A 26,027-nucleotide genomic window follows, 5' to 3' on the forward strand; every position below is an offset into this window, starting at 1 on the left:
TCAGAGCAGGTTTTGGAGGTGCTGGGATTCTCACAGGACTGGGGAAGGTTCCCACCTCCTCCAGCCTCTCTTGTGTAACCCTGAGGGCTGGATTGGAGCCCTGGCTGCTTGGCTTGGAAGGCTGTTTCAGTCTAAGGCTCCTGGAAGTCCATTTGTTCTCACCAAAGTATCATTTGTTCCTACTTTCTCCCATGCAGGTAACCTGGCTCTCACACAAAGTAGTCCCTCAAAGGATCCTTGGCTAATTTTAGCAATCCAAGGGTAACTTGCCCCATTTATTGCAGGAGGAAGGAGCAAAAAAGCCTTTCTGCACCAAGGCCTTTTTTCTCTGTTTGTGCCAATGCGAGTGAGGCAAGAGCCTGACTTTAACAGAACAGATAAAAATAAACCCAGCCATGGACAAAGCCAATTATGTTCTCCATTGCCTAGGGATGGGCAGCCTAATTTGCAGCTGACAGCGATTTGATGGACTGAACCATCCTTTTTCTGATCCAGCATTTGAAGTAATTTTTATTGTAAACCAATCATTACCATGCAGGACTCTCCGTACCGCCGGTGTCACCGTGACAGATTCCCACAGCAGTGCTGCTGCTGCTGCTGCTGCTGCTCAGGGTTTTTCCTGCCATCCCTCACTGCTCTGGCACGTTCTGGGAGGTGCTGGCCATGGCACACCGTGGCCCTGTCCCCAGCAGGAGCCCTGGGCACAGCAGCTGCTGGGTTGGGTGAGAGGGGCACTGCCAAACCCATCCCAGCTCTGGGGGACATGCTTCCAATCTCCTCGCTGGCATTTTGGCAGGGCTGCTAAATTCAGTCCTCCAGTTCAGAATATGCAGACAGGACATTAGGCTGTGCACATTTCCTCCATCTTCACCCACAATGGCCTCTGATTTTGCTCTCTTATGTGGTTTATAGGTCATAAAATGATTTCCCCCTCCCTGAGGACATTGTACTAGTTTGTGTCTGACATCTGTGCCATCCAGTAAGTCCTAAGCTGTCGTGTAGCATCCTTCTGTTCCCTGCATGGGCACAGGGGCACAGCTCCTGCCCAGCGTTGTTGGACAGAACACCACTTCATTAGAACCAGCTGGAGTTTGTTTCCACCAAGCTTCAGCAATTTCTCTTTGCAGCAGCCGCAGAGCTGTTGGAATTTACTCGTCTGCACCAGAAAAACTTCCCCATGGAAGCCGTGGGGTGCAGAGGTACAGGGAAATTTGGAGAGGATACATGGAGGGTGAAGAGCTGCTGATTTTGCAGAGGTGGTGTGATCTACATCCCCTTTCCAGGTCCGTGAGAGCTCAGTATGGACCCAGGAGGTTCCATCTACATTTCCCCCTATTTTTAGCTGTGAAATCAGCAATTTCTTCCTTTCCACTGTAGTGTTCAGTAAGGACTGATTAACAAATGATAGACACCTACTGTTGCTAACAGGAGCAATAAAACCCTATAATTTTCATGAGACAGTTCACCAAGACTTTCCTCCAGTCCTGCAGAGTTTTGGCAACACTCCACTCCTGCAAAGTCCTGAGGTAAAGGAGGGTTTTAGAGGCTGTGTCACCGAGTACAGGGATGGTGAGACAGGCCAGGGTCAAGACAATTTGTGCACCTCAGCTTCTGCTCCTTCCACTCACCTGTGCCAAGGTACCTGTGTGCTGAAAAGCTGTGAGGAGCAAACCCTGTATTTTCCACTCGTGCTTTGTCCTTTATAATTTACGTTGATTACATGTTTGTGTTGGCCAAACACAGATATATTGCTTTCATTAGCTCAAAAAAATCAAAGGGAAGATGGACAAATATGTTTAATCATTTCAGAATAATTTGAAGATGGTTATTGCAGAAGCAAATCTAAGCAGGATGTGTCCTGGCAGGGAGACTTCTGGAAACATGAAGGCACAGGGATGCTCTGCCACAGAGGGAATCCTGTGCCTGGGGTTCCGAGGTCCTGCAAGCTGGAGGGACTCAGGTGTGGCTCCTGCCCTTAGTTTTGGGGTGTGGGTTTTGGTCACACAGGTGCTGGAGAGGCGTAGGATCTGCACTGAGCATCGGGAAGGGCTCAGGGTGGGGTTGGCAGAGCTCAGCTGGCTGTGCTCCACTGAGGCTGGGCTCTTTCTCCAGCAGCACTGACACAACCAGAGCACACAGCCTCCAGCTGTGCCAAGGGAAATACAGGTTGGATATCAGGAAAAATTTTTCACAGAAAGAGTGATAAAGTTCTGGAATGGCTGCCCGGGGAGGTGGTGCAGTCACCATCCCTGGGTGTGTTTAACAAAGCCTGGATGTGGCACTGGGGGCCAGGGTTGAGTTGAGGTGTTGGGGCTGGGCTGGACTCGATGATCTTGAAGGTCTCTTCCAACCCAGAGATTCTGGGAATTCTGTGAATTCTGTATGATCCCACGGGAAGGGCAGAGAGGCTGGAACGTGCAGGAGACACGGCTGGGATGGGTTTGCAGCAGCCACCAGATTTTCTGGGATCTCTGCACGGATCTGGGGTGAGAATCGTGCCCTCATCGAGCGGCGCCGCTGGAAGTGCTGAGAGCAGCCCTGTTTCCTGAACAACCCTGCGAAAGGAAACAGATTGCCTCGGGCAAGACATTGAGAGGGTCTTGGACTTGTCTTTGAGCTTTTAAAGCTCCCGTTCTCGCTGTGGGTGAAGCAGCATCCTCCCGGGGGAAACCCAGGCCACCAGGAATGTCACCGAGCACCCACAAGCTGCTGCTTGTCTGCTTTGTGTCACACGGTCCCAGAAAGGCTTGGGGTGGAAGGGACCTTAAAGCCCATCTAATTCCAATAAATGATTCCATGGCTGGGTACCCGCTGGTGCTCGGCTTCTTTTTCCTGCCTCTGTCGAGGTCGGGATTGAGGCACTAGAGAAGTGATTTCATGATTTGGCTTAGGTCTGTGTCACGAGGTGTGTGTTCTACAGCATTCTACCAACAAGCTGCAAAATGGCTAACTATCTTTCTTTACAAAGTCTTTTAAGGCTAAACTGTCTAATTAAGAAATGACACCTAAATTATTTTCGCTTTTAACCCAATAACTATTCACTCGAAGTCCACAGTGTGGACTTTTCTGTCCAATTGCAAAATGCTACCCAAACCCATGGAGAAGAAGAAAGAAAGAAGCCTCTGCCCTAAAACCTCCATCCTGCTCTCTCTATATTACTATATTCTAAACCCGCAATCTCTTAAGTTTTCCACCCTGTGACACCACACACTTCCACTCAAACTCCACACCCACAATCCCAGTGCTGTCAGTCAATTTTGGAAACCTTCTCCAGGGCCTCAGGTGGAGGTGATCTCCTCTCCTGGGGGGTCAGAATCTGTCAGCACAGAAAGTCTGAAGCTCTCAGCACCCAGAACTCCAACAGATACAGGCACAGCTCTGTGCAGAGGAGATTCCCAGTCTCAGGAAATACCACAGGATCATGGAATAGCATCAGAGAATTGGAAGGCACCATCCAATCACCCCCTTCCACCATCCCGGGGTGCTCCAAGCCCTGTCCCCCTGCCCTTGGGCATTTCCAGCCACAGCCATACCCCAAAACCCTCATACAGCTGTTTGCAGCAGTTAAATACATTTTTAGCAAATGTAGATTACAGCCAAATACTGCTGAAATTGATGTTTCTGAGCTCCAAACCCACAGAGTTTGGAATTTCTGTGCACGTTTCCCAGTGATTTCCATAGGCCTGGTCCTCCCACCTGTTTAAAATAAGCTTTAGGACTGTTCACCTTGCAGCACTCTATGTTTAGACACTTATTTTTAAGATTTTCATTTCAGTTTTAATGTATTCCCTTTTTCTGGAAATCAAAAGAAAGCTTGCTAGGAAAATAATTTAAATTTCCATTTTTTCCCCCTACATTTTTCCAAGTTGATTACTCACAGGTATCTCTTATTCTTCTGAATCATGGATCCTCCCCTAACAACCACTGCCATGCACACCCAGCACGGGCCCCAGAGCAGAACAAAGGAATTCTTCAATCAAATTACATTTTCCAATAAATTTTCAAACCCTAATTTATCTTTTAATTAGGTAAACAGTTGAGACAATAAGCAGAAGTCTTGTGGCAGCCAGTTCCTGCAAATAGTCACTCATTCTAGTTCAGTTCTTTGCTACATGATAAACCAGTGTGTTGATTTTTAAGTATCCTCAAGAAATTTGATCTCATTTTAATTGGTGGAAAAATTGGTCAATAATTGTTATTATATGATCAGTTTGCCTCAAAGTTTGTCTTCTGTATAGATTTTGATATGTCTATACAGCTTAAACCAGTTTTCTGAAAGGGGAAAATAACATTATAACTCATTCTGGGGATTATAAAAGGAGTAATTTTATTGAAACTGGTCTTTAATACAGCTAATAGCTCTTGGCTTCACCTCGAGATGCTTAACAAGCCCATCATTAACTGTGGCTAATGAAAAATTAATTAAACTTTTTATAATCTAATACCAGATGACAAATCATTATAAATCATGCCCTCGGTTATTCACGTCACTAAAGCCAATAAATGAGCTAGAAAGTTCACATATATGTGTAAAACTGTAAACAAATATACAATCAATTGTGCTGGCTGTCAATAAGTATTGTTATCAGTAGCTTTTAAAATTTCTTTTTAAGATTCCCAGAATTCTCACTAAGGTGAGATGACCCTGCATCTAATTTTTGGAAGATTTAATGAGAAACCTTAACATTGCACATGGTCAGAGACTCCTGGCACCTGCACCAGGATGAGCCACACCAGCCTGGAAGGGAATTAGCAAAACTGGGGAGATTTTGAAGGAGGAGGGCAGAACTATTGCAAAGTCTGGCAAGACATCATTAAAAAAAAACCCAAAAAAACCCTATTGCGCTGGATTTGAAAGTCTTGCAGTAAAACCAGGGAACTATATTTTTTTTCTGTTTGGAATTTGACAATGAAGGAACAGCAGCAAGATCAATTAATTGCGTCTGCCAAGTTTAAAAGCCTCAGATGTGCAGGATTAACGGGGGGAAACGCTGAGCACTCCTAGAGCCTTCCACAGGACGGGTCAGAATCCATTTGTAAACCCTTTGAATATTTCCAGGACAGCAGGACTAGCTCACAACCCCCCAAAACCTGCCCAGACATGACCTACATCAGCTTCCTGAGGGGAAGCAGTGCTGGGGTTGACATGACCCCAACCCTTCAGAGCAGCTGAATATTCCTGAACTGGGGATATCCAAACTGGGGCAGCCCGGGCGGGCTGAGCTGGGGAGCAGCAGTGCTCTGGGTGCTCCAGGAGCAGGAGGGAGGTGTGGGGGGAAGTGGGGCAGGACAGGGCCAGGTCAGGAGCTCCTGCCCAGCTCCAGGCCCCATCCATCAGCTCCCAGCGCTTCCCTTTCAGGGCTGCACACGCTGAGCCTTTTGTAGGATGAGAGGAGAAGCTTTCCTTTGAAGTAACTCCTGCTCTGGGCGTGCTGTGCTCCCTGTCCTTTATCTTTCAGCGCTGCCCAGCCCACACCTGCTCCTCCTCAGGGCCACAGTTCCCGACCTTGTCTCTGTGGTTCCTTTGTCCTGCTTGCCTTCCCCTCCCCTCAGCTCTGCGCGTCCCCTCCGGGCTGTGCCCAGCCCCAGTTCCAGCCTGGCTCAGCTGGAGAGCATCCCCAGATCTATAAATACCCCATGGCACGGCAGAGCTCAGCAGCACATCCACACCCCGTGGAATTGCCTCCCTCGCGTCCCCTTTGTCCTGCTTTTGGGGTGCACTTGTTCTTGGGGACAAAAGCCCTTTTCAGTGAACTTATTAAAGCCCCCAAAGTTGCTGATGTACTCCAAAAATTACCGCAGCCCAACACAAACATATTTTACTGCCTCTCCATCTCGCTTGCGAAAGCCCAAATTGATTTATTTTCAAACTCAAGCATCAGTTTGCCAAGTGCAGGAATATGTAATGCAGCAATTATGGGCATTCCCCAAAAGCTGCTTTTATGTATTTATGAAGAAAGCTCCCATGGGTAACACTTCATCTCAAATATTTGACTTGGAAATGCTTTTATTTTTCCAAGTTCTTTTCAGATTTCTCTTCTGAAAGCTGATGTGATATTTTTCGTGTCATGTAACATTTCTTTGAAAGGCCACATTCTGTAGCCATGGTTTTGCCATGCAGGACTTCTAGGCAGAGAACAAACTTTTATGGTGACATGAGAAGTTATTTCACAAAAGAGATCACAGCACCACATGTTTTTTTTTTTCTCCAAAGCCCACATTTTAACTGATTTTTTTTTTATCATCTGTAACTCAGACATACCAAAAATGTAATTAATTTCCATCACAAATTTCAGTTCTGGTGCAGAATATGGTCCTGGGGATATAATCCAGACATTGCTTCCAGCATGTGAAATGTGCAATTATAAAAAGGAAATATTTAACTCCCACTATGCTCTTGGAATCACAATGTCAATTAGAGACCTCAAAAAAAATATTAATTGTTTCATCAAGTGGAAACACCTGAGGAGGGTCCATGGCCAAGGTGCTCTGCCAGGGCTCCCCGGGGTGCAGAGCTGGGGATGATATTTATAAGACATGAAGATCTGCTTTAGGGTCAAAATATTGAGCATAAAATGAATAATCCAGTTATGACAACAATAAATGACAGTGACACTCAGCTGATGGGAATGTCAGTGGAAAATAGGAGAGTCCTGCATTGAGAGCTTCACCAAGGGCTGCCCAGGGGCTCTCACCTGCAAGAATTGACCTAGGGGGTAAATTTACCTCAGGAATTGAGCTCAGGGGTAAATTTACCTCAAGAATTGCCCTCAGGGTACAAAGAAGGGCTGTCCCTGTGCCCACTGTGCCACAGAAGGTGTCACTGCTGCTTGGCTGTGGCTCTGACAAGGAAAAAAAAAAGATTTCTCTGTGACCCCCCCACTACCTTTAATATTCCTTCAAGTACTTGGGACAATCCTGAGGACGGCCCTGACAGGAAATGAAAATAAAAATGGAATTTCTCTCCCTTCAGAGCCTTTCCACAGAGCTGGAGCTGCTCAGTGCTGGCTGGGGCTGTAATTCTTGGGCATTTCCAGCAGGAATGGTGGAAACTCTCATTTTCTATGGCAGATTTCTTCTGGAGCCAGCATTCCCAAGCCATGATTAGATCAGATGACACCATGGGAAGTTTCAGAGGGAGAAAAAGCCGGAGCAGGGACACTGCAGAGCTGGAATGTTCTGTCCTCAGTGAAGGGCCTTCATTCCCAGGGACCCTGTGAAAGGCACCAGCTAAATAATTTGGATTTGACAATCCCCAACAGCAGCCACTGCCTGATGAAGGTCAATAATTTGGGGTTTAATACCTAGCAGCACTCTCGGCCTGGATGCTTGATCACAGTGTGATCATTTCCTGCCAGCCCCTTGCTCTGCAGCAGGATCTGTGGGATTGCATTCCTCAGGCTGAAACAGAGATATTTGTATTTACTGAAACCATGCACCTTTGTATTTATCTCTGCATTTATCCATTTTGCTCTCTTTCCGAGGCAGGATTTCCACTGACTAACACCATGGGAAATTCAGGATGAGCCAGAGCCAGGGCCAGTTAAAAGCAGAGCTGGGAATTCATCTGCTTCAGTTCCAGTGCTCTTTTATGAAAATCAAGGCTCTAACCAGGAGCCCTTTGTTGTCTCTTTGTGAGGGGTGGTGTGGCAGGATAAACTGAGTCATTAATTGCAAACCCACCAGCGGGAGCTCGGGATATGGATATGATGTGTGGGAATGCTTGGGAAGTTGAAGGAATGGGATGTGCAGAGGCTGCCACAGTGAAAAAAAAATACTGAATGTGAAAGGTGAGAACAGAGGAATTGAAAAGTAAAAGATTATTTTAAAGGAAAGACAACTATCATCTGCAAAAAAGGGGGAAATCACAATAAGAATTAAATGCGGGATATTCCATATTATTCCAAACGCTAGCTACAGAAAGCTGCCATAAATTAAATTTCATTGTGTTCTATAAAACGTGGGGATTTTATGGGATTCCTATCCCTGACTCCTGGTATTTAACATGAGCCCTAACAGGTGGAGTGGCAGGAAAAGGACAACTGGGAAGGGATGATCCAGAGGGGCTTCAGGTGCTGTTAAAGGAGTCTTTCCCCTTGGGAGCTCAGATCCTCAAATTCTCCTTTTTAATTTGGATTTACTTAACATTTTCAAATGGCTTGTGATGAAGTAATACAAATAGAAGGAATTTATGAAAATTTGTGGCAGATGTACTGAAAATATTGGCTTTTCCAGCAGAGCAGAGGGGGAGAAATCACTGTTGGATCCTGTGCAGCTCTGGCAGCAACTTTGATGATGTAACCTCAAAAAAGCACTGAATTGGGCTGTCAAATAACCTGAGCAGCCATGTATATATATAAATATATCTGAAGTGTTACATAAAGGAGGAATTTTAATGTATTACAAAAACTGGTAACATGATGGCAAGAAATCTGTTAATTAGCATGTCTGCCATACATCTTTTTGAACAGTCACCTTAAGAAGAACTGAAGACAGTGTTAGCAACAATGTGATACAAAATAATTAGCTTGTTTTCAGGGCTTAAATAGTCATTACGTTCCTGTGAAGTCCCTAATTAAGCTAATCCTAGTTTATAATACATTAGCAACAACTATTTATGTAGAAGCTACTTCTTAGGGGCTAAAAATAAGATTCAAGTTTTGAAATGTTCAAAATGATCTGCAAAATTGTAGAGCTCGGGACAGGAACAATACAGACTGAGAAAATTATGTAAGAGCTTGATTTATTCCTCACTGCCCACATGAAATTCGCTCACCTGAAGGCTGCAGATACAACTGTTTAAAGGCTTTCATGAAACAATTTTCTCCTTTCTGCTCTCAAAGCCCATGACAGGCTGTTACCACGATTTTTTCAGGAGGTCCTGTTGCAGCACTGCCCAATTATTTCCTAAAAAGTGTAAAGATTTTTCTCCCTGACTCACAGTGTAAGAGATGAAGGAGTGATTTTCAGTTTGATGTTCCACTTCAATCAAAGGAAAAGAACTGATAACATGAAGTTGACACAAAACAAAGCACAAAAGCCTGCACTGTTGGACGAAATGGGCTTCAACCTTCATCCACACACACAAAAAAAAGGAACTCTAAAAAGGTGGAAAAAAGATACAAAAGGAGGAAGATCCATGTCTTGCAGTTGCTGTTTTTTCCCAAGTGAACAGAATTATGGCTTTCCTTGACTTTTTGCCTTGCTTGATCATCTACCTGTGGTCAGCTGGAGGCAATGTTTAGGTACAAAGCCCTCAATGAAATTATCTGATGAGATTATCTGAGGTGGGAAAATCCAAACTGATGTGGAAGAAAAAGGACTCCCCTCCCAGCCAAAAGGAATAATTTACTGGAAAAAATTAAACAGTCAATGAATCCTACAAAAGATCAAAATGAAGCAGGAAAGCTGGATCTCCCCATGGCTTGTATTTACAAGGAAGGAATTTCAGTTTCCATTTGAAGACAGAGCTGAGCTGCTCACTTAAATAATTTGTAGAAGCTTTTTTATGAGTTTAGGCTCAAAAGCTGAGTGAGGTAACCACAGTGAGAGAGAAAAGTGCCTGAGATCCATCTGAAGTGCCCTGAGCCAGGAACCACGGGGTTCCCTCCACCTGGCATCCCACTGAAATGTGTGCTGGCTGCATCACACCATGGAACATCCTCTCTGTTCCCCCTGTTCTCCCCTGTACAGGATCATTCATCCACTTTTCTTACACGGGCTGTTTGATATGCTGTAAGAGGCAAAAGACACACAGTGTGTGTGAGGGAGGGAGATTTCCAGCAGGAGATATTTAAAGAGCTGCCCAGGAGCAGGGTAAGGCAGAGTGCAGGGATGTTTCTCCCTCAGGTGTGACAAGAAACTCCTTTTCAGGCCCACTTTTAATTTCTTTTTCTGCATGAGAGGTGCAAAAAAACACTACATAATCAATTTGCTGAGACAAATATCAGCAAGTCCCTGATTTTAACACATACAAAACAGAGAACAAATTCGCCACAATGTGAAAACCCTGCAAAAATGTGATCTTGTGTTCAGAGCAGAGGCAACGTGCACAAATTACCTCATTTTTATGTTGTTTGCCTCTGAATTGAGAGTCCAAACTCCTGATTCTGTGCCCAAGTGAGATTTTGGTAGCACTGCCCAAGCCAGTGTGTCCAAACCTCCATTGCCACCCTGCTGAAGGCTAGAGCAAGCCTTTTAAATTCAGAAATCCTTACTGCACACATGTACAGGCTCAGGCTGATTTTTTCATGAGCGCCTTTAAGTTGGAAAAGATTAAGTGGAATTAAACATGGATGCCTTTTTAACAGAGCCCTCTCCCAGAAGAGATCCCTTTTTTCAGCGCTCACTCCAAAGGCTCCTTTAGTAGTGTTAGATTTGACTGCAAATGACAAGCTGTACACAGGAACCAGACATTTATGTCCCTATCATCACTTATTAACTGTTGTTATTGTCACTGACAACGCCGTGATAATAATAGGGATCCTCTCAACAGCTGGCTTGAAGATGTAGGAGTTTATGACACTCACAAGTGTCTCAGCAGAAGTGACAGGTGAAGGCATGCTCAGAAGCAATTTATCCTGGGAAGAGAATATAAAAGCCATCCGAGCTGCCTGGGACCTTGGGGGGTCTTTGCTAACCCTCAGGATTTGTTGTAGAGGTTGAAAAGCAGCAGAATTTTCTTTTTATAAAGTATCACCTGTAAATCACTCCCCAGTGCCAGAGTGCTGCAGCTCATCCAGGGAAATCACTGGCAGGGAATAATGGAGTCGCAGGGAACACGGGGAGGGCAGCTGTGGATGAGTGGGAGAAAGCAGGAAAAGCAGCTGTGGGCTGATTCAGCCTGGAGGGGATGTGCTGAGAGGTTGATTTCCTTCAGCTCCTGTGAGGTGTCAGGTTCTTCTGAGAGGGCTTTGGCTGCTGAAAGTCTGGGGCCTGGAGAGTGGATAATGCCTTCAGCTTCCCAGGTTTTTGTGTTGGGGGGATCTGGGCCTTTCAGGGATCACCTCACCTGCAGTGCCAAGAGCTGGATCCTGTGTCCTCATCCACGAGCACTTCTCCAAACTCTCCTGTGTCCTCATCCATGAGCACTTCTCCAAACTCTCCTGTGTCCTCATCCACGAGCACTTCTCCAAACTCTGGCCCACCACAGAGCCACCAGCCAAAGCCTGAGGATCCATCACCACCTGCAGCTCACATTTCGATGGGATTCTCAAAGGGATTGCTGTGATGACCAGAAAATTATGGATGTAGGCTGAAATCATCCTGAATCCAGTAAATCTACAGCCACAGGACTTCAAACAAAGGATTTAAAAATGCAGAGTTTTGACGGAAGTCCAGCCCCACGTGAGTTTCTCACAGATGGGTGGGAAGACAGCACAGCTTGAGCAGCCCAAAGTTGTGCCCGTGCCCTGTGGGTGGGGAGGGATTCCAGCAAAGCTTGGAATGACAAGATGTGGCCAAAGGAATATTGTGTTGGATGGTTTGCAGCTCAGCCTCCAGGAGGTGTTTGGCCAGCTCTCTCAGGCACATGTTGGGATTGATGGGGTGGCGCTGCGCAAAGCCAGGAGCTGGATTTGGTGATCCTTGTGTGCCCCTTCCAATCCAGAGTATTCTGAGCCTGTGAACTGTTGAGAGCTCCCTTGTCAAGGGGAATATAGGTTGGATATTAGAAAAAAGTTTTTCGCAGAAAGAGTGATAAAGTTCTGGAATGGCCTCCCCAGGGAGGTGCTGGGGTCACCATCCCTGGGTGTGTTTAACAAAGCCTGGATGTGGCACTGGGGGCCAGGGTTGAGTTGAGCTGTTGGGGCTGGGCTGGACTCGATGGTCTTGAAGGTCTCTTCCAACCTGGTAATTCTGGGAATTCTGTGGAGGCCATCAAGTCCAGCCTGGGGTGCCTAATGCCCTGATTATCCATCACTGGCCTTCCAGGCTGGCACTGCCCCTGCTCCACCAGCTGCAGGAAATCTTCCCTGCTGTCCAAGGAAATAAATCTTTGCACCCTCTCCAGCCGTAAACTAATGATTCTGAATTATCAAAATAAAATGGCTTAGGCAATGTGTTATCTGAAGGTGGAAGAGGCAGGTTTCAGCTGTGACAAACCAAAGGCAGGGGGAGCATTATTAGCCAGGCTGTGTCTCCCAGGATTAGAGGTAGGAGATCTAATATATAGAAGGACCCAAGGGTGAGATTATCTCGGGATAATACGCCCTGTAGGTTTTGAAACTGCAGCCAAAGCAATCAAACCTGTTACCATAGCATTCGTTTTAATGCACAGATAAATTTGTAGCTCTTGTTTATATAGCTCATCCTCTCGAGGCACTAATATGATTCCCTTTAAAACTCAAGTTAATGAGAAAATAATGGAGCATTGTGGATATAAGAAACATTTTTTCCCACTGTCGCTGTCATCATCTTTTATACAGTCAGACTGATCTTTGAAAGTATAAGTTGGATTTATTTTATGTACCACAAAACCTTTAAAAATCTTTCTTTAAACTGAGCTTTTTGATTCCAGCCTAAAGCCAGAAATACTCACTGTCTAAACATATTTATAAATCAGTATATCACCTGTAAATCTTACCTTATCCCTAATAGGAAATTTAAAATTGTAACTCTTGAAGCTTCACCTTGGCAACACACATTCTTATTTTATTGGCTTTCCTGGACAGAAAGCACTGATGAGATGGAGAATGTGGCCAGGGAAAAGGGATTGCATCTCCCTGGCTGGGTGCAGTGAGCTGTGTAACGAAGCCATGTGTGTTTACTTTCCTTTGGATACAGCACTGCAGCAAATCTCCAGCCTTTTTCAAGGTTTTTTCAAGTTTCTTTTTGCCCCATAAGTTGTCTTTCAATCCTTTTGGACCAGCTGAGGAGCTCCATTCTCATGGAATGTCCTCCAGTGCAGGGACGAGGCGTTGCCAAGCCTTGGTACCAAGCTGGTACAAAGCTCAGTAATTCACTTTGTCTGGGAAGGATTGGTGGTCTATACATAATCTGCATTATCTAGCATTTATTATTCATTCTTATAAACAGACACCTGTGTGGATTGGGCCTTCAGACATCTCAAACTTGCTAAGATTTAATAACAACAGAAGTAATGTAATTTGCTGGGACTGACTCTTTATCCTTGGCCTCACTTGAAGATTCTGGGAGTTCTGATTTGAGCAGGAAAACTCCAAGGCTGCTGGTGGCTATGTCTCTGATGACAGGCAAAACTCATATTGTTTGTTACTCCATAGTCTGCTGCCTCTGGTTTTTCTTAATCTCACCTGAATTTGGGACTGTTCCTGCTTTCCTTTAACTCAGAACTGTGGCCTTGCCAAACCACACCTGCTCTTCACTGCACCTCTGGGCTGCTCCTGTCCTGGGGACACTTTGCTCTGTCTGGAGAGGCAGAAGGATGAGGGAGAAGAGAGAAGAATGTAATAATAAGAAAAATTTTGTGGGGTCATGACAAAATTAAATTTCATCTCCCTGGGCTTCTACAGGGGCTGGTGCATGGTTCATGAAGAGCTGCATTTTGCTTCTCCCCCTGGACATGCAGGTTGAGGTGGTGAGATATCCCAGGATTTTTGAAGCCTCGTTTCCACATGGCCCAATGTCAAGGCTTGAAATCCTGCTGTTAAAATGGAAATGTAATTATTGACTCGGAAAAACAATGTGCTGGGAAGTCACTAATGAAGTCAGCCCCAAACGAGGGAATTGGAGAGGGTTGCATCGTTAGAGCCACTAAGAAATTTCATCTCAGTTGTCAGCAGTGGCAGGGGAAGGAGTGCAAGGCTTTGGCTCAGGGTTTGTGGCTGAGCACAGCCACACAAAGCAACAGGGTTGAATTTGGATTTTGGGAATCCAGAGCACAGGCTGATCCTACTAAAAGCCAGGACTGGGGATTTAATAAAGGCCAGGCTTAATTCTGCTGTTCCTTAGGCTCTGGACAACTCAGCAGAGTGGGAGATTCCTCCTCCAGCTCGCCCACCTCTGTGTCACAAAGCTCTCCTTCTCATCCCTGTTTTCCTTTGTTCTGTGGAGCTGACACAGTTGGAGTCAGACTCAGCCCATCCCGCTGGGATCTGAGCAGGAAAACCAGTCCAGTTTTCCTCCTGACAGATTTACTTTAAATAACTTTATATTTCTAATTGCTTTGGGACATGAAACATGTATGGAAAGATCTCAAGGGATTGGATTAAGTAGTTTTAATTATGACTCTGGCCTCTATGGACAAGCATTTCTTGAGGAACATTAACAAATATGCTCTTGTTTTTTTAACCCCACTTGGTGTGTGGGAATTTTCTATATCTGAAAAAGAGAAATTAATTTAAATTTAATGATGGTGTCTCATTAACTCTGCACACCTGCTGTGATCTACCATGTACAAGTGGAGGTATCACAGTGCAGGAATGAGAGATCTGATCCATACTCCTTGCAAATAACCCAGGCAGCTGGAAAGGCCAAGGATTCAGTGAGGTTGGTTTAGGATGCCCCCACACCTCTGGGCAGATGTAAAATTGTTCTCCACTCTGTGTTTCCAACAACAGAGACCCCAAACAGCCCCGTTTCTGTTCCTTCCCTGAGGACTGTTTCAGTTTAGCTGATTGTGCTGCTGGGAAAATATTCTTAATACTCAATCCCATTTGCCCTCTAATCCCGTTTATCCTACTTGTAGCCCCCAAAAGGATCCTTCCCCTCCTGGGGTGTTTGCCACAGGAAATTTTAGACCATTCTTGATGTTGTCTTATAATTATAGCTCAGCTGATCTCCATGTGTTCCATATATGCCAGGAAACAGGGAAAGCATCCTGAATGAATCCATTCAACTCTGAATCATTTTCCTGAGCTCTCAGCAGCTCCATTTCACTGCATTTGGGGTTTGATTTGTGAAATAGAAATCCCCAACTGCTGCTGCAGGATGGATATTCCACTGAACAGAGAGAAAGGATTATGTAACAATGATAGCAACAATAATATAACAATAACAACAACAATAATAATAAATGAAAATAATGACAACAATATTATAATCATCACCTCAATTTTTTGTCTTGCCAGGGAAATATTCGGGTTTATTTTGAAGATTACTAAATTAATTTTAGCTGGAGTTGGGGCTGTCAGAGCCTGAGCCCAAGTCCAGTGAAGACTTCCAGCTTATTTTAATGCATATGAGCAGATTGGGATTTGAAACCTCAGGTCTTCAGTTTTCAAGATCCTGACTGACACAGATCAATGGGTTTTATTCCAGAAACTCAGCTGGGACAGTTAATGCCCATTAAGTTGGAGACAGTGGGGTCCAGGCAATTGCCAAAGTGCTCTTCTGAACTGGATATTATTTAAAAAAAAAAAAAAAAAGAATTTGTGGCTCGGTATAAATGTCTGGAAGCACAGTATTTTAACTATTGATGAGACATGCCAATGAGATAAAGAGCAGAGATAAATGAATGCATAATTTACACATTTGTTGAATGACTACTCCAATATTTTTCACTCATTCCCACCAAGTGGGCCTTTATGTCCTGTGTAATTTGCTTAAGACCCCCTTCCCTTTCCAGTAAAATCAATTCCCCTCCAGTCTGTGACCATAATTCCCCATTCTGTGGTGCAGCTGGGTGTGTTTGGGAAAGTTGCTGGTGGGACTTTGGGGGATTGTGGCATAAGTGGAATGGGGGAGTAGGAGTTGAACTTTTTATTTTATTTTGGGAGATAATAAGATTTTAAATGCCTAGTGTCTTCTAATTGCCTTTCACAACCCTTTGGAGCTGCAATCAACTGGTTGAGAAAAGCAGCACTAAAAAAAAATCAAATTGTGGCTTCTCAGAATTAAATTCCTCAAGGCTTTCCTCAAGGATAGGACATTTTTGCATTTTTTACTTTGGAAAAATATGGCTGGAGGGACAAAACAATCACATCAGTGATTTGGTCACTCAGGGTAAATCATGGTTGTTCTGCTCATTTTGATCCAGAAAGGTCCTTCCTTACAGTTTTGGAAATGCTGTCCATTCACAGCTTAATTATCTCAGATCACCTTCAGAGCTTTGCAGAATATATGATTTTCTCAAGAATCCAGTGGTATTAGAATTTATCTCCCAGTAGGAAACTGTCATTTTAAGTGCAGAGATACAAATAACAATCCTTTTGTTTTCTTTTAAAGTTAACTTATCTAATACTATAATGCCAATATTAAATAAATCTGGGAATGGAACAAGGGGCTACATAAATAATTCACTTTAGCTATTAATGAAATACCTGTGCTAATACTCATGGATTTATTGCACACCAACTATACACACATCAAATCTACCCAGAATTTTTCTGCTGAAGACAAACAAAGCAAAGGGGCTTTAAAGGCAGAATTGAAATAATGTGGAAGCACACAGCTGACTTTTATAAATACATGAGCAAATACATGTTGATTGCTACTCCATGCTGATAAATGCAGCCTATTGAAAACTGGGAGAAGGGAAAATGTCTGCTGAGTATTACAGTGTGGCTGAATACTAACCAGGAAAGAGATTTCAACTTCATTGTTGGGAATTCCCCAAAGCTTTTGCTTTTGCTGGTGCTTCAATAGGCAGCTGTGGCACGTGTAGGACAAACAGAACTCTGTGCAAAAACCTAAACCCTCCCAAAGGAGCTGGAATTGCAGAGTGACAGATCCCTGGGATAAAGATGCTCCTAGGGTAAATAAATTGGTAGGATTGGTGTGGTGCTGCTGATGGAATTGCTCTCGTTAGAACAAGCTGATTTAAATGAGTAAAAACATCTGGAAAGCTTTTCTAGGGGTTTTTCTCTTTCATTTTGGTCTTTTTGTTTAGTGAGAAGTAAAAACCTCTTTTTAAGTGTTCTTATGTGTGAAAAGGAGGGGGGCAATCAAATCTTCCCCAGCACTTCAAAAGGGACACCTTCCTCTGTCCCAGGGAATCCAAGTGGCCTTGGACACTCCCAGGGATCCAGGGGCAGCCACAGCTTCTCTGGGAATTCCATCCCAGGGCCTCCCCACCCTCACAGGGAGGAATTCCTTTCCAATATCCCTTAACCCTGCCCTCTGCCAATAGGAAACCATTTCCCCTTGTCCTGTCCCTCCAGGCCCTTGCCCAAAATCTCTCTTGGAACCCTTTTAGGTGCAGTTTTATAAATATATTATATATATTGAGTTTCTTTTTTGGGAATGCACATTGCAACATCTCAAACATGTTATAATGCCATTTAGCTGCATGTTTTTTGGTTTTTAAAAAATTTTATATGAAGATTAGCAAATACAAACTGAACGAGTATTTGAATTAAGTGAGGAATTGTTCCTTTAGTGAAAACCAGACTCCCTCTTTTCAAGTTTCTGGGCTGCTAGATCCAAAAATGATAATAATACCTACAAACACACCAAAAATGAAGGAGCAGCAGTGTGGAAAGTAGTATATTCTAATGGGAAAATTATAAGACATGCAGCTGTGCTTGTTCTCCCTACCGACCCCAACCTTCCAACTCCTCCAAACTGAATTGTAAAATAATGATCTCCTTTTCTGTTTTCTCTCAAGATGCACAGTTAATCCCTGATATAAAAATACATAAAGGATACATATAGTTGGAAAGAACTATTATTAAAATAGAGAAGGCCTCAAACCAAAGCGTTTCCATCATTTCCAGCGTATATATGAACCCAGATCTAAATTCTCTGCCTGGGTTGATCTCTGCCTAATCCTTTTGTTTATAACCTGATTTTCAGGGGGAAAATCAGTCTATGGCTTTAACAGGAACATTTGGCTGGTGCAGCGAGCACACATACTGAAATAATCTGAAACAGCCTGTCTGCTTTAGCTTTTTTAAGCTCCTGATTTTTTTTTTTTTGCCTGGTGATTTCAAATGGCAGCGTAGTAAGAACAGCAGACAGGCCTGGGAGAGGCCCATCACTGTTATCATCAGCTGTTAAACAGAACACAGCTCCCAAGCTTGTACCCAGCAGAAGAAATGTTAATGACTTTAATTGAAGTTACTCAGTGCCATGGCTTTCCTGAGGTCACTGGTGTCAGGGCAGGGCAGGTGCCTCACCCCTCTGGCACTTGGGCATGGTGTCAGCGTGGGGGACTTGGTCATTCCCTCCAAGCAGTGCTGCCTGGAGAGGCTGCCTGGAACAGAGGCTGGACAGGGTTAAAGGAATAAAGCAGGGATTTATTAAAAGGATACACCTTGGGCAGTACAAGAGCCTGGCTGAGGCTACACCCAGGATGGACCCAAGATGGACCCTGGGTCATGACTTCTCACACTTTTATAAGTTTTGGTCCATTTCCACGTTGGGTTCGCTGTCCAATTCCAGCCCCAGGTTCTGCAGTCCCACCCTCCCAGGCTGCTCCCCTCCATTCCCTGCTGTTTGCACTGTTGGGCTGAAGCTGCAGCGGTGTCCTTGGTTCTGGGGCTGGAAGAGGATTGCTCTCTGTGCCTGAGCTGTAAAGCTCACACTTTATATGGAGTTCAGAGTAACACACTAAGGCAGTGCAGAATCTGGAAAACATGAAAGCCAAAACTGAAGGCTTCAGCAGGAGCTGTACATTTGGGGAGCAGCAGCTGTGTGGATGGGCCAGCCCGGGCTCTGCACTCCCTGGACTGCAGGGTTGTGTTTTTGTCAGTTTGGTTTACCAGGCACCAGTTGTGACCCGATTGCAGATGGCAGCTGGTGCCATCCAGCGTCTCTGTCCTCTGGCACCCTGAAGACATGCAAATGAGGAAGAAATGCAAGGGACAGCTCCTTTGTATAAAACCCACTATGTTATGCATAATATATAACCACCTTTTCTTCCAGACTGCTGTTGGTTTGTTTTTCCTAACCTGCCCTCTTTCTCTCCTGCATCTCCCGCCACCAGGTCAAAAACAAAACTAAGGGGACAAGAAAAAGAAATAGACTGACAACAGAGAATTATTCTGTGACTTTCGAGAGAAACCAGGATATTTATGGATTTACTCTATTCCCTGTGATAACAAGTTTCTGAGATGGTAAAACACCATCAAATATTTTTCAAGGTTAACAGTTTAGGGACACAATTATGTTGCAAGTTGTCGGCAAGATTAATTAAGGGTATTTCAGAGATATGGGAGAAAAATTGTTCCACAAGCTATTAAAGGGTGAGTAATCCCAACTCGAAGAGTAGTTCCCCTTCAGTTCAGCCCTCCTCAGAGAAAATATTCCCATGTTTAAGGCAAACTAAGAAGCCGATAAAATGTGCATGTTTGGGCTGAGAAGAGCAGTGGTGGGGAAGCAATTCTAGACACAACCCACACAGTCTCACAGCCAGAGCTGGGATGGCCCCAGAAAGGTTATTTTTAAATAATTTTAAATAAATATTTCCCTGAGCCAGAAAACACCAAAAATCTCCCACAGGCAAAGGAGGTAGAGGTGAGAGCCAGGCTCAGCAGAGCTCCCCTCAGCATCAAGAACCACTGGGAGGGCAGTGGGGACCTTATTATCCATCACTGATAGATAAAATCATTGGGCCAGTTAATAAAACGTCAGGGACTGTTTGTGAAAATAATTGCAAGGTCCAGAGAACTGTGAATATGAGAGATCTTAAATAAAAGGGAAAAAAACCATCAGCAATCCAGCACTTAATCAAACCACTGCAACCAATACACATATCTACCCATCTATTTATAATCTGATATTATTTTTAATCCCTTTTTTAAAATCCCACTCACTAATGAGGGATAATGCTGGATTGAGGAGGGCCAAAGAGATTTATTGATACCAACTCAGAGCTGTGGCTGTAAATCAGGACAGTGAAGAAGTATGCCACTGCTGGCTTATGTTCTCTTCCTGCAAAAGGACAGGGATGAATGAACAAGTGTCTGAATGAATGACTGAATAGATGAATGAATGAAAGAATGAATGCATCATCAAATAAATACATTAAAACGCATTGCCAGCTCGCAGGGCTTGCATAGCACGGGAGCTCTTCGGGGCCTTTGTACAGAGAGAGGCAACGGCGGCCTTGATTTATTATAAATTAAAATCTGCTTTGCCCAGTCCCTCCGAGTGTTTAATTTTTACTGAAGGTCAAAAGGTGCTTTGCATTTGGAGAAAATGCATCCCAGTGTGTCTCCTGTTTCCAGCGAGGAGCACTGAGCTCCTGCTGCCTGCCGGGGCTGCCTGTGCCAGGGAGGGACCCCGGAGTCCCCAGGGCAGTCTGTCCCCAGCACAGTCCCTGTGACCACACATCTGCTACAATAACCAGCCTTTTTCTCCCTCCTTGCAGGGCTCAAGGCCCTCTCCTCCTTGCTGAACAGAAGCCCAGCCCATGTTTCATGGAATCATGGAATTACAGCATCAGGGAATTTTTTACATTAGCAGAGACCCATCAAGAAGTCCAAGCAGTCCATCCAGCACTGCTAAGGCCACCACTGAACCCTGTCCTGAAATGCCACTTCTACACATCTTTTAAATCCTTCCAGGGATGGTTATTCCACCTGTGCTGAGGCTGGACAACCCTTTTTCTGAAGAAATTTTTCCCAATATCCCACCACTCTTTGGTGCAATTTGGGGCAATTTCCATTTGTCTTATCAAAGGGCAAGATTTGTGATGCCTCTCTGAAATTTAATTCTAGGCTTGCCTGCCATGCAGCAAGGTGGCAACTTGTCCTGGATAAGAGGTAGGAAGGGCAGGTGGAATCCTGACAGGGACCCAGTGACAGTTGTGGCTTTTCCATCACAAGTGCCAGGTACACAAAGAACATTCCAAATCTCTCTGCCAGCCCAACATGCAGAAACCATCTCTGGAGCTTCATGGGACCAGTTTTATTCCCTTTGAGAAGACTGGGGTGACCCAAATTTAATTGGTCATTTAATTTTGGGGGTTTTTTCTGAAATCCATGTCCGTTTTGAACTTTGCACTTGTGTTTGATTCCCTTTCCCTCTTCTCTAACGAGGTCCTGGAGGATGAAGCTCTTCTAGCTTGAGATGAAGGTCCTCCAAATGAGAAGTACGGAGCCATGGCTGCCAATTTAATTAGCACTCATGCATTCACATGCAGATGGAAGGATTTTTGGAAGGAGAGAATCTATTCAAGATGAATAAATTACTTCAGTTTTTAAATAACTAAACCAGCAGTTTTATTCCCCACTGCTAATATTTCTGTCAGTCAGGTCAAGGATAATGAAACAGAATTCTAGAAAGGGTCACCCAAACCTTGACTTTTTTTTTAAATTGCAAATGTTCCCATTCATAAAACCTACTTCTGCAAGTACAAAATCAACAGTTAAATGTTTGCCTTTTCTCCAAGGAGAGAAGATTTTTACCCAGATTTCACTTATAACATTCTGCTGAAGTTTCTGAAGGAAGAACAAGTCTTCTAAACTTTTTCCCTGATATTATTTTTACCTGTGGGTAAATATGTTCTTTGCTGTTAATAGAGTCAGTGTTTTCCTTCCGTAATAAGAACTTTTTCCATGTGTCTCCATCATGGTTTAGAGTTCCTTTTCTCCCAATTTTTGTAAGTTTATTTTTAACTCCTATTGAAAAGAAAAACCATGAAAACCCAACCCTATAAGGGAACATAGCTTATGGAATAAAAGAAAATGACTGAAGTATTATGGAAGATATCGGAGATATGCAAAGAGCAAAGTGCAGTGTAGCAGGACCCAGGTTATCTGTTTTAGGAAACCACTTCCAGCAGATGAAATAACTGCTAAAAGCAGGTGTTTATTCCAAAAGCTGCAGCAATGTTGCTCTGTCATGTCACATGAAATCATCCCTGCTGCATCATGCCACGTTACACCACATCGTATGGCGGGGAACCCAGCGGGACTAACGGGATGTGACAGACAACATTTAGCAAAAATATTCACTTATTTGACTCAGATCCTTGCCATCAGCTCGAATCAGGGAGCGTGGTCCCAAATGAGGCTGACAGATGGATGTGAATTCACCGAGGAACAGCATCCAGCAGAAATCTGAAAGTTTCTTGTGCTGTACCTGGTCCTCGTCCTGCCGACGGTTTTGCTGTACCCAGCTCCTCTTTCTCAGCATTTCCTCCCTGCTGTGAGGAGTGAGACAGGTTGGTTGTCATTTATTTTGGCATAACTCATGACTTTCACATGAGGGATTAATCACATACTTGGTACAGAAGTGCTGTCAACTGACAGCTGATGGAATTGCTGTAAACAGTTTTTATATTAGATGAATTGTGAACTACATGAGAAGGTGTTTGGACTCTGTATTTATGTTTAGAGAGGGACTGTTTTAGGGAACAAGAGGTTTATCTCTGAAGACACCTCTGTTTTGAAGTGTGACAAAGTCTTTTTGATGGACGTGAAAATATGGGATTTTGTTATTGCTCTTGAAGGAACTGTTTTATGGTAATACTTCTAAAAAAAAGGTTTAGGATAAGTGTATGTTCATGGAGACAAAAAATCAAATATAAGCCAGGCAGCTGAGGTGCAGAACTTGCCATAGATGGATTTTTATAATTATCAGTGCTGAACTGGATGGCAATTTCCAACCCCTAGGCCAGACTTGGACAGCTGCAAAACTGTGTGTTTGGGCACAATTTGTCCTGGCAGAAATTAGGATGAGAAATCCTCATTCCAGGTGTTACAGAGGGTTTCAGGGGTGCTGGTGAAGGTAGTCCAGGAAAATCTGTCTGCTGAAGTGTGGACAAATTTACACGTGGACTTGAAGCTTCTCCTCCTTATGAGGAACAAGACAACCAATAGTTTGCAGAATTCTGAAATAGAATATTCATATCATCTATAGATGCCAGAAAAAAGTTCTTATTGTGTCGGCAGTTCATAGAATCCATGGTTCTTTGTCCTCCCAGCCTTCCAGAGGGAATTTTCAAGACTCTTCTCATTCGGGCGTTCATGGTTCAGTCTCCCCTCAGCAGCTCACAACCTTTGTGCAGATGCATTTTATGGGGATGGCAGTAAATGCCAGCAGTAATGCTGATGATGGAAGGTGCACCTGGGGAATACACAGGCTCATTTCACGGCTGAAATGTCCCCAGCCTCCTGTGTGGTGGTCTCAGAACTCTGCCCAAAGGATGCTGAGGGAAAAAAGCTATTAGAGAATCATGGAATATCCTGAGTTGGAAGGGACTCACAAGGATCATCCAGTGCAGCTCCTGGCCCTGCACAGGCACCCCAACAATCCCATCCTGGGCATCCCTGGGAATGTTGTCCAAACCCTCCTGGAGCTCTGGCAGCCTCAGGGCTGAGATCATTCCCTGGGGAGTGTGGGCAGTGCCCAGCATCCTCTGGGGAAGAACCTTTCCGAAACTCCAACCTGTGGATAATGCAACCTATGCAGAGTCAATATGGAAAATTCAACCCATGGAAAGAAGAAGGAGAAAGGAGCAACACTGACCATCTGTTTCCTTTGGTATGTGCCATCTTAGCTGTATTATATTTGAGAAATTAATTCCTCATGGCTCTTGGGAAATTTGGGAAGCAGGCCTGCTTTGCATGCCCCCCAGACACCCCTGGGTGAGCCCCTGCTGTCGCTGGGTTTGTGCTGATGCTGTTCACTCTTCCCAGGAAGCCTCAGGAGCCTCCTGGCCTCCTCAGGGCAGTCTCCTGGAGATGTGGGCATGGCTGGGAGGGTGCCTCAGCAATCTCAGCTCCTGCTGCTGTGTCCATGAGCCAGGTGTGGGCTGGTGGCCCCGCAGGGGCGCGCAGCGGAGCCCCAAGAGGGGAAGCCCTGATCGGCGAAATTCCTTGGAATGCAGAGTGGGATGGCAGCGTGGGAGGATTGCCCAGCAGCCCAGGGGAGCTGGGATGAATAAATCCCTATCCAGAGGGGAAGTACCAGCTCTGGGTGAAACAAACCCAGTGCCCAAAGGGATTGGCCAATGCCCACCCTGGGGAGCTGCTGAGCATCGAGGAGCTGCTGGCTCTGCAGCACTGGCACATCCCTGCTGCTCAGCCTGGAGTGAGCCTTTATCAGACATTCCACAAAGTGCCAGAACACGTGAAAAAATGCTGCTTCTTACTCCTGGTCAGCCCCACGCCCACCCTGGGGAGCTGCTGAGCATCGAGGAGCTGCTGGCTCTGCAGCACTGGCACATCCCTGCTGCTCAGCCTGGAGTGAGCCTTTATCAGACATTCCACAAAGTGCCAGAACACATGAAAAAATGCTGCTTCTTACTCCTGGTCAGCAGCCTCTCCAGCAGTTTTCAAGGAAAGGTTTCTGCCCATCTCCCAAGGCATTGTGCCTTTGGAGTCTGCCTGACTTTGGAATTTGGTGTTCCAAGTGTGTTGTAAAAGAAATCCTTTGAGTAAGCATGATATTCACTTCTTACCTGATGAAAAATAATAAAAGAGTGATTAAAAAATTAATACTGGATGTTGCTTAACAGTTTTAAGAGATTTATTTAATAATTTTCTGATGCTCCCCCCCCCTCCCCCCCCACCACCCCAATTTAGGAATAAGACAGACATAATTGAGCATGCTATTCTGAAGCTTCAAATTGCATTGTGAAGAGAATTGAAGGAAACACATTTCTTTGATTTGAATATTTTTCTCATTAACAGGACGCTCAGAATAAAGCAGAAATATTTGATGCACAGAGCCTGTGGCAGTATCAAGTTAACACCGGCGTGCTCCCGCATTTTACCTCATGTTTACTAATCACTCCAAAAAGAAAGGTCACATCTTTCATCACAAAATGGAAACTTTTTGACAGCAAACAATTGGATTTTCAGCACTCCATTTGAAGTGGATTTCAGTGTGGAGAGTGAGAGCCCAAGGCAGTGGGATGAGGTAACTGAGCAGAGCTGTGCTCTCGAGGTGTTGGGTACCACAAGCTCTGAGTAAGGGCTCTCTCAGCTGTATCAGGGTATCATGCTACTCTAAAGCAGGGGTATCTGAGTTGAAATTGTTTGGACAAGAGAATAAATAAAGTTTGGGTAGGTGCTGGAGTGCAGTTTTGGCTCCCAGAACAATGTCAGGGTTGACACATTGCTGCATGTCTGGGTCAGGATGCTGCAGGACAAGTCAGCCTGAAGGGTAGGAGAGACACAGTTACCTGCAGTGTTAAAACACATTTCTCCTCTGAGGAGTCTTTGTTTTATCTCCTCTGTGCTTCCACCATGGCCTTCATGATTTTTATTTTTTTTGAAGACCTGTGTTTTGACAAAGTGAATTTACTTGGCAGCTGCAAAAAACCCCACCTATTTTCCCAGGTAGAAAATACAGCTTGGTATTTTTCAAGCAAAATATTACCCATGTAATTTTTTCTGTTCCTCTCTCCTTCCCATTCCTTCTGCTCCAAGCAGAGGAGCAGCCCTGAAGTCCTTTTTGGCTGGGTGAGGGAATTTCTGCCTCCCTGGGAGCAGCTCCCACCCATCCCTGGGTGCAGACGGGACCTGGACCAGGGGCTGTGAGTGGATGTGACCAGAGCACAGTGCTCAGAACTCCTCTTCACCCTCCCCTAGGCTCTGCTGTGAGTTACTCTTGAGACAATGAAGTGAAATCAGAGGAGTGGCCAGGAAATATCACTGGCTCTGTTCTTCCTTCCCCTCCACTGGTTGCACAGAATCAAGTGCCTCCAAGGAGACTCCCAGGTGGTGACATCGTGAGGACACAGCCTTACCCCTGGCCAGGCTTTACACCTGGCTCCTGCAGAAATCACTGGTATGAAAAGATGCACAGGTTGCCTGCAGCTCTGGCACTTATTGCATGGCATGGCACACACCTAAGTGAGATTAATTTGAGTTCTGGGCATCATTAGCACAATAAAAACTGTGGGTTTTTTTTTTAGTTCAGACCTACAGGCCATTGCAGAGAAGAGTAATCATAAGACAGAAACGAGTTCCCTAGTTAAAAATTAATTCCCTAGACTAAAAATATAATCAAACGATGTCTACAGTGTTTTATGAAGAGCTGGGAGGATAATAAAATTTAAAGCAGTGCAACATTTGCATTTTGTTCATTTCTATCCATATTTTTCCATAGACTGCCTTTCTGTGTGCTTGTTAATCATATGCACTGCTACAGTCCTGGCATTTTAAGATCACTGTTCACATCGAGATTGAAAGGAAACTAATTACAATCACATT

Source organism: Onychostruthus taczanowskii, unplaced genomic scaffold, assembly GCF_017590055.1.
Source record: "Onychostruthus taczanowskii isolate IOZ18803 unplaced genomic scaffold, ASM1759005v1 scaffold24, whole genome shotgun sequence".
NCBI lineage: Eukaryota > Metazoa > Chordata > Aves > Passeriformes > Passeridae > Onychostruthus > Onychostruthus taczanowskii.